This window comes from Pinus tabuliformis, chromosome 9 (genome assembly GCF_031772625.1).
Source record: "Pinus tabuliformis cultivar Carrire ecotype Pingquan chromosome 9, CPIR1, whole genome shotgun sequence".
Lineage (NCBI taxonomy): Eukaryota > Viridiplantae > Streptophyta > Pinopsida > Pinales > Pinaceae > Pinus > Pinus tabuliformis.
The window spans coordinates 975802934-975820086 of record NC_142307.1 but is presented as its reverse complement, the minus strand read 5'-3'; the positions used below and the strand labels follow the sequence as shown (position 1 = coordinate 975820086).

General features: G+C 35.1%; 1 long non-coding RNA gene across 2 annotated transcripts; it reads left to right on the top strand.

Annotated features, from left to right (window-relative positions):
- The first annotated feature begins 844 nt into the window (after positions 1-844).
- On the top strand, positions 845-16950 carry LOC149151989 (uncharacterized). 2 transcript variants are annotated; one of them, XR_016262889.1, is made up of 4 exons: positions 845-1283; positions 3024-3174; positions 16302-16380; positions 16529-16950. It is a non-coding gene; the product is annotated as an uncharacterized LOC149151989 (long non-coding RNA). The 2 variants fall into 2 exon arrangements; XR_016262890.1 differs by lacking the exons at positions 16302-16380; positions 16529-16950 and adding an exon at positions 3847-4868 and having other exon boundaries at positions 854-1283.
- The last annotated feature ends 203 nt before the right edge of the window (positions 16951-17153 follow it).

Sequence of the window (17153 nt, the reverse complement as noted above, 5' to 3'; positions counted from 1 at the left end):
TCCCTTTACATTTCATCCCTTGCTTTGATATCACATGAATTGGGAGTATTGTGACATGTGTTGATTATTAAAATCACGACATGCCTTCATGTTTGATAAAACACAAGTAAGCTTAAGGGATGGCTTAAAGACCTCCATTTACTTTGTTACTTTGTTTACAAGAAAATTAAACAATTAACTTGTCCATTAAAGTCTCTTAAAATTTGAAAAGAAAAACTTACCTTAAATTTGGAAATCTAATTTTGAATCCTTGTAATGAAATGCTAGAGAGATATAAAAAATAACTTCCTTAAAATCCATTAAACTAAGAATGTACTCAAAACCACTAAGAACAATCATCGTCCTTACTCTCTTTATATTTACTAAAATTAGTTCCGAACCAATACATATGCTTTAGCTTAGTTAAATCGGAAGGAGGGATTGTGTATATTTTGAGACGATGGAAAGAGGGAAAAGTAGGAGATCATTTGTATTCTCATGAATTCTTCAATGGCAGAAGGTGGGCTGAGCTTCCCGAACATGGGGATGGGCAACCTATACGTGCAGGCGGTGCCTCCGTTGGATTTGAACAAGAGTACATCATGGTTTATGTATCCCGGTGTGTGGACGACCTACATTCTACTCTTCTTCACATGGATCATCGTACTCTCTCTAATCGGATCGGATGCACTGCTGACACTGCATGGACCATTGTCAATGTCGCCCATTTCATGGTCAGTATTCAAATATATATATAGTCATTAATTTCCTGAGAATTTACTCTTTACGGTTTTTGTTTTCATAAAGTAGGCGGATGCGGATAAATAGTAAGTTGAAAGTGCCCAAGCAAGCAAGCCCTTCCAAGTGTAGTTCCTTCCTAAATGAGGGGGGCAATGCAAGAGGGTAGTTGTTCATCAAACATAAAGTCTCTGTAAAGTAGGCATCTAAAGGAGAAATACGAATGCTCTAAGTGCCTAATCACGCTGATCACATCACTAAGTTTTAATGCTCTAAGTGCCTAATCAAGCTGATCAAATCATTAAGTTTGGTAACAGATGAATGTACGGCCTTGGATGATTCTGCATTCAGGGTAAATGAGAAGGGTTGGGATACAATACAAGACCTGAGGTCAAGTAGCATACAAAGAGAAAGGCCAGTGTCTAAGGATAAAAGCTCATGAAAGCCTCAAGCAGTAGGGTTTTAGCGGTCCCTTCAACTCCGGAGCATGTTCCCCTAAGGCAATAGCTCAAGTTGTATGGAAAAATGTTCCATTGAGCCATTTACCTCCGCTCAAATGCCAGATTGTAAGTGTCTAATTTCACCCAGCTAAATCAGATCTATTGCTTCAGTTCTTCTGTCATGTTATCTGCTAGCAAGAGGCCCGTATGCTTCTTTGCTTCGTAATATGGATTTGTGATGGAAGAGATACGGCCGGGGGAAGCTGCACGCTTAGTGCAATCTATATGTTGTGCGCTTCAACCTAGAGATGCATATACAAATAGATAGTTTTTATTAATCTCTATAGGGGGTGCCCACTTCGGATCCATGTCCAGTAGCAGTGGCAGAATCAGTGATTGTACTAGATTCAGTTGCATTAGCAACAGGTTGTGGGTGCGCATAGCTGGCAGCATAAAAGCCAAAAGTGAAGGCAAAGGTAGATCCTCTAGTTGCTTATCCCGACCTATTGAGGTTGTGGGTGGTCTCCGCAAAGTAAGAAAGAACAGAGGTTGGAACCGTAACAGGCTCCATGCAAACCAATTAATTTTCATTACGTTTTTCTTTCCCACAGGTTTGAACCCTGGTCGACTGAAAAATTAATCTTTTTATGTGTTTTTTTTAACTGTTTCATTGAATCCGGTTTGATCAGTGAGTCGATCTGAGACCAAGTTGAAACCTCGTTTGATAGGTTGCTGGTCCAAAGACTGGTTCTGAGTTTTAAAACTATGCTTGAGAATCAGTCTGTAAACCCGCTAAGTGGAGAATGAGATTATATAATAGGGAAACATCATCTGCACACACAATAACATCTACGAGATTCCACAAACTAGTTGAGAGGAGAATGATATTTGTTATGTTTATGGACATAACAATGACATGCCTTTGATGAAACTATGAAGAAGGGTTTAGTGCATCAAATTTTTATTGTTTCAGCAAGGAAGCATGTGTATTAACTATTAACATTTTTATTATTTCGTCAAGAAAACACAAATGTTCATGAATCTTTTTTCGAACAGATGTATTTGTAGTTTTGTGGGATACACACGTTCTAGGCACTTAAAGCTTGCAAGATATGTTTCCTAGGAAGATCCTGCCTGTTTCCGAATTTGGGACGCATTTCCGGGTGGATCCTGCCATATCTGGATATGATTGGTGGATCCAGGTTGCTTCCAAGGCATATTCTGCCAGATTTGGATTCAATCTGCAGATCCAGGTTAGCTCCAAGGCAGATCTGATAACAGAGTATCATATACATAGGGACAATGCCATTCTACGGTAGAAGGGTGATGTGAAGTGATGCTTCAAAACTGAGAAGTGGGAGTAGCTTAGACGATCAAAATTTTGGATTTGGGGAAGAACGAGGGAAAAATGTGGACGGACTTGGAAAAGGCTTGGTTAACATTACAAATATGTATAAGATTTCATTTTTTTAAGTGAATTAGAACTTTAACCCACAATAAGTTTTCCCTCTAACAACGCACGCTGGAACAATCTTCTCACTTGGAGAAGTGCAATTAGCAACCTTGTGTGAGAAAAATCATTTTATTTAAGGGTTTGAACCGAAAATTTCTCTCTTGCATGCAGCATAGTGTATTCTGTCTATTTCAATCTTAAATGAAAAAAACACTAATTTTACTCTAGTTAACTTTTAGCTATAAAGCCCCTCTTGTTAGTTTTTATCTATCAAGTGCCTTTATACACTTGTTTGAATTTTTTTTAATAGGGATGATCATTAAAATATGTAGAATGTAGGAGCTATAGGTTTGAGTACGGTTAGTGCTTCCATTTGTAAAATTATTTTCGGATTGAATATCTATTGTTGACAGGTCAAATTATGGATGAGAAAGTGAGATGGAAGATGAAGCAACAATACTCAAAGTTTTGTGAAGCTTCATGAAATAGGATCACAGATGACTTTGCAACTTGTGAAACTTGAAGAAGGCCTAAGTTCTGGAGCTATCATCTTCCATGAATTTGGTTTGTTGCTTGCTTCCCTTTCATTTTTTCTTATTTAGTGAATCCATGTGATGTTGAATGAATAAAGACTAGAATGAATAATAGGTATGCTTGTTCTCGTTTTCCAGAAGAAATGACCTTTATCTGTAAAACTAGGTTAGGCCATAAAATGGAAATGGTTCAATCCATAGCCATGAGAAATTCTGGTTATTTTTAAGAACTTTTTTAGTTCTATGGAGAAAATAGCTTTTTGAATTTATCTTTAGGCTCAAGTTATTTCTCTCAGCTTTTATCAATATTTATCCTATTTAGTGTGTGCTTGGGTGCAGTCAATGACCAAAGTCCACATTTTCTATTATTGATCCTCTGTAAATTTGAAAAATTTCTAACACAATATTGTTAGAAAGAAAATTGATTGCGGGATAAGCGTCTAGGTGCTAGGACTCCCTTCTAGTTTGTGTGTAATGTTAGATGATGTGAAATGACCAAACCGTTTTTAATTTAATTTGCAAGAATTTTGTTGAATGGTGATTCAAAATAATTATGAAATCATTAGCTTTTATATGTTGGTAAGCATCACGAATAGGGATCTTGTTTTATTATAAGCATAGTGAAGAGTAGTTCACTATCATTTCTGTACATCTACTTCATATTGTCAATATAGTGAACAAACATTTTTTTTCTTGGATGCAGTTAAAAAAACACCTGAAGAGGTCAAAATGTTAAGAAAAAACATAGAACATAGAGAGGAATTACATAAACAGAGGAGAGTTGTGCAGGAAGCAAATGTTGAATCATTCTATGCACATGCAATATTTTCCTCTGGACTTGGAGACTGTTTTTCTTTGTAGTGTTCCTCCAAGTTTCTCTTGGTACAGATATTTCAGTTGTAAGTCACTCTAAGGAAGTGGATTGAGTTAGTTTTGGGCATTAACCTTGCTCTAATACAAATCTCCTACATAAAGTTTAGCAATTTGAACTTATAACATGGGCTATCTAGAATACTTGGGCCTTTTCTCTGTTTTGGTTGTGATCTAAAAAGTCTTGTATTCTTGCAAATGTTGCCTTAGATCAATTTTTAGCTGGGTGGCCTCCTCTACATTCTTGCGAGTTACTTGTGATTCAACTGCCGCAATGTCTATTAAAGGCTACCTTTCATCTCCCTTGATGATTTTTGGCTTTCTTTGAATGTATTTGATCTTTGAGATCCTTTGTCAGCAAGTGTGTTTGAGCCTTTATTGGCATTGATGCCATGATCTAATGTTCCGCACTAGTAGAAATGCCATTGTATAATCTTCTAAGTGTGTTGGTCCCTTTTAACCCTTTGGATGGAGGTTTCTTGGCATTATTCCTGGGTCGTTGCTTCTTTAAAGGCTTGATCTTTGTGGGGATGCATTTGGCTTGAATTCCACCACTTTCCTCTTTATTTGATCTCTCATGGAAATTTGACTTGGAGCTTCTGTCTGCGCTGTAGGAAGCACATCTCTTTAAAGTGGGTTCTCCTCCTTTAGCGTCTTTTTCAGTTTTAGTCTCAACAATGCTACCACTAAAATTCTCTTTATCTTTGAGTAGAACTTGTGAAAAGTGTGGATCATCAAGAATACATTCTCACTCATTTCCAATTGTAACCCCTTGACACCACATGGCCTAGAGCGAACTACACTTGATTGTGATTGAGATTCATCACAAGAAACCTATGACTTGGAGTGAGAAACCATAACAAAACTATGATCTTTGATATCAATCGAACCACAAGATATCAACTGTATGCGGATATTGGAGGCTCTAGTTTTTGTAGGCATAAAATAGGTCTCTCCTTCAACAGATTGACATCTTAAAGTGCTTGCCTTGCCGTTGGATTTCATTTTGGAATCTAGACTCTCTCGAGAATTGCTTGAGGAAGATGGAGGAGATACCCCACCTCCACTCAACTCCGTGAGAATCTGTTCTTCATGTTGGTTCTCCTTGGATTGAATCAAACTTGAGTTACATTATTCTTCTTCCTCTTCTTCAGTAGAGACTCCTTTGGTATACCTGACTCTTCTTTCTTCTGTTTGTGTTATCTCTTTTTTGGGTAATGGTGTCTTGGAGTTAACATGTTATGTCCTTCATTAGTGTTAGAATTATTTGTTTTATTAGTAGTTGGATTGACAACAAGTGGCATAAAATATTATTCTATCAAATCTGAAACTTGGTAAGTGAAGCAAGCCTGTATATGGGAAGCTTATCATTAAGGGAACACGCAAATAAATTGAAATAAAAACCAACCATTAAAAAAATAGTGATATTTTAAACAGAGATCCTTTCTTAAGGCATCCAATAAAGCTAATTTAAAGATACAAGTTGATTTTAATAGTCCAGTATATGTACAAGAAAAACTGTTGGGAAATGTTTCTGGGAGAGGAAAGTCTGGAATACGAGCTACAAATGCCATATTTTCTAGCCATTTCATGATTTTGGCAGGCATTTTCTGCAAAATCAAAACACTTTTTTCATTAATGATGGATCCCATGATCAACCATTATTATAAATTTTAAAGTGGAAAAAAGGATGAAGAGAAACTCCCAATTCCTAAAATCGATGCCAAATGTTTTCCAAAAAAGATAGGGCTTATACATTGTAAATACACTACAAACCCTCCATTTTTCTTCACTAATATCTTACAACAATGTTGTGAATTTTGTGAATAGACATCATGTTTGCACGCTTTCGGAGATGCTTTTGAGATGCAAGGTGAGACAGATACATAGTAGGAGTTGTTTTCTAAGATTTTAGAGGGTTTCATGAATTTGGACCATTAGGCTTTTTTGTTCTTGAAATTTTCCTTCTTCATAAGGATAATGGCATCTGCTTGTTTGAATGCCTCCATGGAGGAGACTTCAAGACCTTTGTAAAACATATCGAGAGAGAACTAACCTCTTGGGAGGTATGTCACAAAGTTGCAAAACTTGTAAGGAGGAAGGTTTTGAGGGCATAGGTTGGTCTGTGTGGAAAGTTTTATCAGGGCTCCATGTTTATCTTTTACAAGACGGTACATGGATTGAGTGTTGTCAAAGAACCAGAAAGGAAAAAGATGAATGCCAATTATAAAGAACCAACATCAATTATGCATGGGCAGGGAAGCGAGTAAAAGAAGAGTTGGAGCTCAATTAACCTCTTCATCAAACATCATAAAGCCAATGATTGCAGAGGGAGACAAGAAAAAGAAAAAATTCCATATGGTTGGAGGAAGTTGTCTTCACTGTTTGCTGATACTCGATCAATTTTACCAGACTTGCAAGTACTAGGTGAGTCTTAAACTACTTTTCAAGTTTGATGTGATAGCCAACCTAGAGATAAGAACCAAGTATAAAAAATCATTAGTATCCTCTAAAAATCTAATTTCATGTGGAGGATGCTTTTCATTAGAGATACAATTGTATAATAATGTAATCGCTTTTTACATCAATATTCAGAGCACTTTTAAGAATTTGATGAAGATTTGAAGGGTTAATATGTTGGACAGTTGGTTTACATTTCTTTCTTAATTCATACCGCAGTTCACGGTCCATGGTGTTTGGACTCTACATATAAATTTTGGAACTTTGTACGATAATGAATCTAAACCTTAAAGTAAATCTAAAATTCCACATTTGTCTATTTAATACTAATTATTTACATTATTGTTTATTTTGATGTTTATGAAGTGGATTTATCATGGAATGAATTGTTTTACATTTTTTAAATTTGAGTATATTGTGAGTATTTTTTCATTTGTTGAGTTTTATGTTGAATCTTTCATGAGTTATTCCCAAGTCTAAGTCACGCTCTTGCTCCTTGGATTTGCCAAGTCAATCTCAAGTCCAAGATATGTGTCAATAGGAGGGAGCAACAAAGTGGATAGGCCAGATGTAGGTTTGCATCCAACATCATTTTTAATGTGGTTTAATCACCTTAATGGCATGAGAGGGTTTTATCTCCCAAATAGAAGAAGAATATTGATAAGGGCCTTTAAAGGATGGGGATGTGGATCCAGAGGGACCAAACTTCAGGATTGCTTTCTCCAAAATAGATTCAGTTAAAGGTTCATCTACAACTAGAAAAGGGTCATATTTAAGCTTGGGGCTACCTCAGGCTCAAACAAAATGAAATTAGAATCACACATCCATGATGATGCCTAGCTTGAGTGAAGGTTACATTTTTTTTACTAGGGTCATGATAGAGGAATTCAACAATCAATGCTACAAAGTTACAAATATCAAGGTACATAGAGGGTTTGGTTCTTTTTATTAAATGCTAGTTCCATACCCTCATACATGACATAATCCAATGGAAACATGCAATCCTACCATTCCTAAAATCCTGAAAGCTATTAAGTCTGTTGAATTTTAATGGTATCTAATTTCTACTTTGTTCATATCAAATCCAATGAGGTTGGAACCACTATCCAACATTGTTTCAATTTGATTCAGAAGTGGGTCAACCACATCTTCAGGGCTTCAAAGAAAGATTAGGATTTTTATAAGATTACCAATAACAACCTCTCAGTTTCCCTCAATAATCCCTAGACCCATTAACCCAACAAATCCAAGGCACAAGTAATTTCTTCCTCAACTAGACTCATTGTTTCCATTTAACTTGAGTTTTCCTAGACATGGATTTGGAGGTTTCCCAACATGAAAAATCCTAAAGAATATGTTGTCCTGAAGCCTAGCCTGCACCATATCATATAGTTAAAATCTAAAGTCTTTGGCACCCTTAAACCTGGCACTAGTCTGAGAATCCAATACCATACTAAGAGCATATTTGTGCTAAGAGAGTTCACCATGCATTTACAACCACATTTTATCTTAAGGGTGAAAGTGGTTATGTGTCTCATAACTCTATTTGAAGGACAAATGTCCATATCATACAATAGAGGCAAGCTTGAAATGCTTGTTCTATAGCTAGAAGTATTGTTATGACATTGTTCACACACCAACACTAAAAATGTAACGTATTGTGTGCATCCTTAGATATGTTTGAGATTGCAAGCTATCTGTTTAAATAAATGCATGTATAAAACTTCTATATTAGCATAACAAGCATCAATATTTTTCGTCTCGCATTTTGGGTTGAATTCACAATAGTATGCTAAAAAGTGTCATATCAATATCTAGAAATTAAGATATATAAATGTGAGATATATACTCTACAACTTTGGATTATCTCCTTTTCAAATATGACCTTTTTTAGGCTACATGTTAATTGTTTGAACTTTGAAGAAATTCCTGAATGGATTTCAGTAAATACTCAACATATAGTGGTAAGAAATTGGTACCATAAATTGTGTTATTTCAAATATTTGACTTCCAGATTTTCATAAGTACATGGTCCTCAATAAATAGTAAATACTTATCTGTATAGACACTTCTGTTTAGGATTATATTTCTATTGGAGCAGTTCTTTATGTTTGACTATAATCCTGATGTTGACAAGCTTTAGTTGACTGTTTTAATCAATTGCTCATAGAATATGTAAAAGGAAATGATTGTCAAAAAGTGGCTAGAATTATGTTTCTCCTGATTTCATTTTTTGTTGTTCATCAAAAGATAATCATGCTGCAGGAATGAGTTGTTCTACATTTTGTTTCAATTTGTGTATTATTTTTTTCCTCCCCTTTTTTTACAAGGATGTAGATTTCATTTTCCTGTTGATGATATAGACACTTGTGTTTAGAATTATATTTTTGTTGGAACAGTTCTTTATGTTTGACCATAATCCTGATGTTGACAAGCTTTAGCTGATTGTTTTCATCAATTGCTCATAGAATATGCAAAAGGAAATGATTGTCAAATTGTGGCTAAAATTATGTTTCTCCTGATTTCATTTTTTATTGTTCATGACAAGATAATCATGTTGTAGGAATGAGTTGTCCTACACTTTGTTTCAATTTGTGTATTATTTTTTTCCTCCCCTTTTTTTACAAGGATGTAGATTTCATTTTCCTGTTGATGGTTTTTTCATGTATCTTATCTAGTCCCAAATGCTGTGAGAAGTAGTTGTGGACAAAGAATCTATCAGAGGTTAATGTTGAAATACCACTTCCACTTGGTACCAGAAAAAAGTTTCATTGTCTGTGATGTAAAGAAGAGTTATCTAACCGCAGGGATGAAAGGAAACCTCATGTCTTAGATGTAAGTCATTTATTTGTGTTTCTTAGCTGTAAGTCATCTGTTTGATTTTGAGCTTTATTAGATCAATTATTTCACTAATCCAATATGCATGGCCTGTATTTGTCACAAGTCACTGGATGCCAGTTATTTCACATGGTGGATATAACATTCAATTCCAGGCCACATTTTCAGTTGTAGAATTTACAATTTATGAAGTTTCAAGGTCTAATTGTTAAAAATCTATTTCTTTAAAGGGTGCTAGCTCAATGGAAGAGCACCTGCTTTACAAGTAGGAGGTTGGTGGTTTGATTCCATCATGCCCTGACATCCATATGGAATGACGAGGATCAATTTTGGTGACGGGGGCTCTTTTGACCATCACCAATGAGCTTTGGCGACATTTTTCAACCCTCACCAAAATATGAAATGGTGACGGTCAACGAACACCACCATATATACTTATCAATAGTGACAACCCTCAAAGGTCCATAACCATAAATCGTTGTTGTTGATATGAAATGGTGATGGTCGATGTCCGTCATTATAGTCATTATTCGTGGCAGACCTTGAATGTCACCACAACACCAATAATTTTGGCACTGCGGCTTTTGGTCAACGAATGTCACCATATATATGCACTAATAGTGACGACCATGAAAGATCCATCACAATGAATCGTTGTTGTTCATATGAAATGGTGATAGTCACTATCTGTCATTATAATAAATATTCGTGACGGACCTTGAATGTCACCATAACACCTATACTTTTGGCGACGCCACCTTTGGTGACGTTTAGTTTTTGGTGACCAAGCCTATGGTCTATCACCATTTCTAATATGAAATGGTGACGGTCGCTATCCATCATTATAAATCATTATTGGTGATGGACTTTGAATGTCACTACAACACTTATACTTTTGGCGATGCCACCTTTGGTGATGTTCAGTTTTTGGTGACAAAGGCTAGGGTCTGTCACCATTTCTCATATGAAATGGTGACAATCACTATCCATCATTATAAATCATTATTGGTGACAGACTTTGAATGTCACTATAAAAACTATACCTTTGGTGATGCCACCTTTGATGACATTCAGTTTTTGGTGATGAAGGCTCTTTTGACTGTCACCAATGAGGTTATGGTGACATTTTTTGCCCCTCACCAATGTCATTTTTTTTGTAGTGAACGTTCAAAATACAATCAAACAATAAAGAGAGGATATCATGGAATGGACATTGCAATTATAAAAAATATGTTTACCTATCGACTGATGTCTTTTCTAGCATTCCTAAAACATTTACTTGCACAAAATAATTATGAGGTGAAAGAATCACAACATTAAAAACCATAGGAATCCCTACTAGAAACATTTCCACAGTCAATGGCTCAGGTTCCTGAAGTATCTCCAACAACAGATGAATCATATCCGAGACATGACAATGACAATGATAATGACAATGTACACCATTATCGAGTTGTTTGATGAAATGACAATGTACACCAATGTGTTTAGTGTGCTTAGGAAAGAGTCAACTAGATTCTTTGCTAATTTTAGAACACACTGATTGTCACAAAAAATAATTGTTGGCTTAGTTTGCTCAAACATGAATTCCATGTCTTTTCTAAGCCAAATTGTCTCACATGCTCCTTTTCTTGTTTCCTTGTATTCTGTCTTGTATAAGAAAGATAAACAATATGTTTCTTGCTATCCCATGATTTTTCACTTGTTCCAAGACCAAATACATAACCAATTGTTAAATTTCAATCATCCATTGATCCTACCCAATCAGAATCTGCATAGCCTGTTAACTATTCTACATCAATTTCACCATGTAATATTCCAAAATCTATTGTACCTTTAACATATCTCAGAATCATTTTGTTGTTGTCTAATATCCTACTCTCATATGTGTCATGAACATGGATATGTCGCTGATTACAAAGCTAATATTTGGCCTAGTAGTTGTAGGATAGATCAGAATTCCACTAGTTGACTCAAAATTGACTCATTTGTTGATTTTCAGTGAACTTTGGCACAAAATTTAAGCCCTTTCTCCATAGATGTAGATGAACATTTACAATCAACCATCCTATTTTTTTATATCAAACCCTTTCCACACTTAGTTTTGAGCCAAAAATATATGTATTAGTCTTCCCAACTTCTACACCTAGCAGTAATATAGGAGGCCTAAATTTGTCATATCAAAAGTGGAAAATAATTCAAATTTTACCTTGATAATTACTCCAACCTCATTTGCAAGATTAGAAGAATTTGTTCTAATTCTAATCTCTGCATCAAAAGAATGCATGGTAACGAACCAAAAACATTGAGATGATTAACCTTAACCTTATTTCCAGACCAAGCCTCCTCTAAGGTCATAGTTGGAACAAACATTGTGGGTGACTTATTTAGAAACAATATAACAATATCAACAGCCTCTACCCAATATTTATGAGGAACAAGTTTTCTCTCTAACACCCATCTCCGTAATGGTCCAATTCCTTCTTTGTACAACTCTATTTTGTCTTGGAGTATAGGGTGTAGTATATTGTCTATGTATTCCTTCTTGATTACAAAAGTTATTAAAATCATGAGAAGACAACTCACCATCATTATGCATTAGAAAATTTGATGCTTCTCCTTGATTTCTTCTCTACCATAGATCTAAATTATTGGAACTTGGAAAAGGCATCTAATTTTTAACTTAGGAAATGCACCCACATTATCTTAAAAACTCATCTACAAATAAACAAAAAGTACATTGCACAAAAGGATGATATTGTCTTCATTGGTCCACATATATGTACATGAATTGATTCAAGAAGTACTTTGGCTCTTTAATCCTTTCTTTCATCAAAAGGATTTCTATGTTCCTTTGTTGCAATGAAAATGTATGACTCCTTTAAAAACATATATCTAAAATTTGTGTAGTTGCATCTCCAAAATCATGTGGAAATGTATGGCTCATTTAAAAAATAGGACCATATTGGAAACTTCAATGTGATATCTCTATGCTCTAATGTAGTTCACCGAACCATCATTGGGTTGTCCAATCCCTGAATCCCTCACTCATTTTCAGCCTTGGTTTATTCACACCTTGGTTGTGATACCAAATCAGAAAAATAAACTAGTAGAGAAGAGAGAGAAAACAAAAAAATATTTGTTTGTTGAGCAATAGTTCTTCTAATATTTATACAAGTGAAGAGGGAAAAAGGTTGCATACCAATTTTACATTAATTTATTGATTAGACTAAAGTAAATTAATGTACTTTTATTTATGTGAAGGAAAAGCTTATTTACTTACGTGACCATAATAAATATTAATTATACTAAATCTTGATTTGAAATGGCAAGTAAATTGAAATCTTTGGTGATAAATTGGGTGAATTCCTTAGTGAATTTTGTGAAATTAAAACAATTTCAATAGTTATATGCATGTATCCTCTTTATTTATTCCTCTTAAGAATGAATTTTGTTGGAGGATCAAACAACAAGCTCCAACAATTATATTGAATAGTTGGTATCTTATAAGCATTTTTAGTATATTTTTAGTGCTAAAACATGTGATCTTGGGCTAGTCCTGAGCAGCGAGCACTATGATATATTTGTTGCAGTTGCTAGCATTAATATGAGATATTTATCTCTCTCCCCATTCCATGGTGGTGTTTTCACTCTAAAAAATATGTGGTGCTAGAGAAATAGTACATGGACCTATGGTTAGATCCTAAGGGAAAGTGTTGTTCAAACACTTGTCTAGTGAACAATCATTCAACATAATGTGTACATGATAGTAACATATGTAGAAAACAATTGAAACTTATATTTCTTCAAGATAAAGGGGAGAATTTTAAGCAAGTTAGGATTTAGTTGTTATGATGTTTTACAAAGCTAGAAAATGTTTATGGATGCCATAGATGTGGGAAATAAAAATACAACCAACTAGTTGAAGTAAACAACATATTCCAACAATTGTACTGGTTTGACGATACTCGATTGTGGAATTTGGGAAAACCCTCACCCCAACCATTCTTGCCACAATCCCAAATGGCTTCTTGCTAATATCAGGAGCAACCATTATGGAATGGTACCAATGATTTGAAACCAACTAGTTTCTTCAATTGATGTAACCACAATGATTGTAGTGTGTATTTGGGGTATGTGGGGAGGCTTGAAAAGAAATGAGTCAAAATGAGGATGACAACTGCGAGACAACTCAGATGGAAAGTTACTACCCAACAACCCAAACAGTTGACTCCAGACAATAGTCAAACCAACTTGACCAGATGTTGACCCATTTTAGCAGACCGTTGTAGGAACAAACCCATGAAGCCACATCATTCACTAACAACAGGTCAAAGAAATAAGTGATCTTCTTGAGTGAAGCATATGTATAACTTCATGCTTCAAGTCACAAAAATAAGAAGAAATATAAGAAATCAAAGATGTTAATTTATAGGCAATAAAATGTAAGAAGGAAGAACAATTTCATGGCCACTTCCCTTTAAATCATGCAATATAGACAAAAAGCCATAGATAAGTATAAAAATTAAGAGATTGTGCAAACATTGTCTGGTGCTCTAATATAAAATTGATGTGAGAAAAATGACAAGAGCTTACACGAATCCATGTGGCATGCATCCACATGATCTCCAACATACCAAATATAATTACCCATAGTTTCTCTGTGGCGCTTCCATGTGCCTTTAAATTTTATTACAGATATAGGATGAGCCATATGAATTCTAGGTGTTTTTCCATTATCCCCCTTCGGAGATATCCACTCTTGAAGCTTACCTGGGCCTACATAAGTTGAAGGACATGCCATAAATCATATCATGTATGCTTCCTTTATTAAATCAATGATTTCCACTTAAAAAATAACTTAGAAAGATATTTGTAAAATAGAGAAAGATGCAAGATACTAAGTTTGATAATTTAGATGACCTTCATCTGAAAGTAGTTAATCATAACAGACAAAAGTTTTCCCATCCTTCAAGCTCAATACTTTGGATGAAAACCAAACATCCTAAAGATCCTCTTCATTGGAGACAACCTAGAAAGATTTCAATGATTCAACATGATTTTGAGAACCAAACAAGGAATTTAGGTTGTTAACAAAAATTTAATTTCCAATCAGTGTTTTCTCTTATCAATCACAAAGGAAATGATCAAGGATATTGCAATGCTAAAGCAAATATCAGAGAAGTGAAAAGATCCTTGCTAGATCACTATCCTCCACATATGATCCCTCCTGAAGTGATCCCTCCTTGATGTCATTAGCCTTCAACGCAAATGGCTACCTGTGAATTTTAGAACTAGGTTTAGTTTCAAGAGTTGTTGTTCCCCCCTTGCAACTGTCTTTGTAACAAAAGCAAGTACTGCAAGTTGGGTTGTACGAAGAGTTTGATTCTTCTTACGAGCTTCCACATCCTTTTTTGTTGAGATATCATATTGTGAATGATCTAACATTTGTGTGACATCCTTCTCCACATACTTTGACAATTCTGTTGTAGGACCCTTCAAGCCTTCTTTTTTATTCCTTGAGGTTTCATTCTTGAACACATCTCTCTTATCCTCCGACTTGTAATATTTAACAATATTGTCATTTCTAATAACAATTTGTTGAGTTGGTGTTTCACTGTGAACATTATCATATTTTTGAGTATTTTCTTCTTGGTCCATTAGCTTCCAATTAGCCTTTGGAACAACTTCCAGCGAAACATTCAGTAGTAATGGAACAAGATAACCCATGGCTACAACAACTCCTTCTTGAGATACAACTTGTGCATCTAGATCAGTTGCCCTCACAACTGCATCCAAATTCTATGCCCTCTTTGTAGAAACAAAAGCAGCTTCAACCCTATTTTTGGAAGCTTCCCTGGCAAATGCAATGATTGGATAGGAATGGCCCTGGATGCCTTCAAGCAATCCAACTTCAGTAGAGAAAATAGCATCCTGTTTACCATCAGAATTTAGAGCCTGCATTTCCATGTGTTTTTCTTGTAAAGAAGCATCAGATGCAATCTTGGTTGCTATTGTTGTAGCCTTAGTGACCAATGCAGTAGTTGTTGCTGCCACAACTGCATAAGCAAGCTTAGCTTCATAGTCTGAAACTAATCTAGAATTCTTTTGAGATGCTAATTGTAACACATCCTGTAAAACTTCTGTTGTTTTTTTTAAATGAAAAACTAATTAGTTTTTTCATCAGTATTATAACTGGCAGATAAATTCCTGGCTTCAGCAATGAACAAGGATCCTAAATTGCGATCAAGAGCCCAATAATTATCAAAACAAAAGAGATATTTTATCATATCCTTATCTATGATAATTTCCTACTACAAAAGGAAAATATCCTTTGCTACTTATATTTACATGTTTTACATAAATTGTTTGCATGCTAGTCTTGATGGACTGCATTCCAGGTGCCCAACTGCACTGTACAATCTATCTCGATTATAGGACAATATGAACTCGTGAACCAGGAATATATATTCAATACTAGAGTTAAGCTATACTACCTAGAAAATACTGCCATATTACCCACTATGAAATTCTTATCATAATGCCTGGGAGGTAGAGGCCTTCTTTTCCCCAATTATGAAATGAAAATTATGGAAGTATTGTAACAAATTAGCTTTTCCTTGCAATACTCCATGAGCATTATCTCTAAATGGAATATTGTTAGTCAATTTAAATCATATTCATAGATTGCATTACTTTCCATTTATTTCTATTGTGGCAGTGTGCTTTTACTACACAGTCAATCTGGTTATTGATTTGCCCAACAGTTAGCTAATTTTCCAATTCTTGTATAAATAGAATCCTCAATAATATTTTTATACTGAAACATTTGGCACCACAATTAAAAGGTTTACATTTGGAGTTCGAGTGGAGCGTCCTATTACAAAAGTCTTACAAGCTTAGATCTAAGGAGTTATGGTTCAAAGAGATATGAATGACAACCATTGTGAAAATCCAAATTTATCAACAATCACCACTGTCATCTTGCAGGCTAACATAATTCCATATTCTAGAAGGTCCAAGACCCAAGATGGTACTTTGATTTTGTCGATGTTGAGCGTTGGAAAAGGTATGTGTTTACCATTTATTTCTTTATCTTTTCCTTTGAATCATAACTCCTTTACATTCTAAGATGATAATATGTTAAATAATTATGATAGAATTAAGGAGATTTGTGATTTATATAAAGTAACTAATTATTTTCTTTTTCTATACAGAAAGTGAAGGAAATAGAAATTCGCTATTTAGGAGGAAAAGGCAAAGCAGAAGCAACTGCTGTCCCTTTGACAGGAGGCCGTATCCAGACACGGAGATCAAGATCGGAGCGCATGATCCAGGAAAAGGAAGAGAAAACGCGGCATCAATGCAAGAGGACAAAATGATCAGGATCCTTTGATCCTGAGGGATAGATGCTTCAAATACTTATCTGTATTCTTGATACTTCCACCTGGCCGTTATAAAAAGGGATAGCGCTAGTAGCCCAAGGGGGCAGATATTATTGTCAATTTGTAGAACTCACTGTTGTAATCTTAACTTTGATCATTGACTCTCTTTGAAGATCGATAACTGTAACTCAGTTGTTGTACCATTATCTAATCCCAGAGTAAATGCAGTAGTGCTTCCCTGGTGGCTAAGGGCCCCGCCCTATTGGATCCACTTGCTTCTTGTATCATTATTTTGCAATTACAGTAGTGTGTGGTTTGATTTCCTTAATTTGCTTTATTCAATAATCTTCCGTTTCTGAACATTTCACTGAATTTCTCTGTTATATCGAAATCGTAATTGGGTAGCAAGATTATTATTCACAACTTAAAATGTCATGTTTTTCATTCTGAAACAATA